General features: G+C 45.5%; 1 protein-coding gene across 4 annotated transcripts in view; it reads right to left on the reverse strand.

Annotated features, from left to right (window-relative positions):
• Positions 1-448, reverse strand: part of Flcn (folliculin) — a 29949-nt gene that overhangs the window by 23082 nt on the left and 6419 nt on the right. The window lies entirely within an intron of this gene.

Genomic DNA, 448 nt, shown 5'->3' on the forward strand with positions numbered 1-448 from the left:
AAGAAAGAAAGAAAGAAACTTGTTTTTTCCCTCTTTTTTTTTTGGTTTTTTGAGACAGGGTTTGTCTGTGTAGCCCTGGCTCTCCTGGAACTCACTCTGTAGCCACCAGGCTGGCTTCGAACTCAGAAATCCACCTGCCTCTGCCTCCCAAGTGCTGGGATTAAAGGCGTGTACCACCACTGCCTGGCTTTTTTCCCTCTTTTTAATGGCTGTTGGAGAAAAGCCTCTAGTTGGTATGATTTCATTTAAGTATATGTATGTGTGTTTCTTTCTTTTTTTTTTTTTCAAGACAGGGGTTCTCTGTGTATCCCCGACTGTCCTGAAACTTTCTCTATAGACTACACTAGCCACTGCACTGACTAGGTTAAAAAGGGCTCATGCTGAAGCTGGGCAGTGGTGGCGCATGCCTTTAATCCCAGCACTTGGGAGGCAGAGGCAGGCGGATTTC

The sequence above is a fragment of the Mastomys coucha genome, unplaced genomic scaffold (assembly GCF_008632895.1).
Source record: "Mastomys coucha isolate ucsf_1 unplaced genomic scaffold, UCSF_Mcou_1 pScaffold5, whole genome shotgun sequence".
NCBI lineage: Eukaryota > Metazoa > Chordata > Mammalia > Rodentia > Muridae > Mastomys > Mastomys coucha.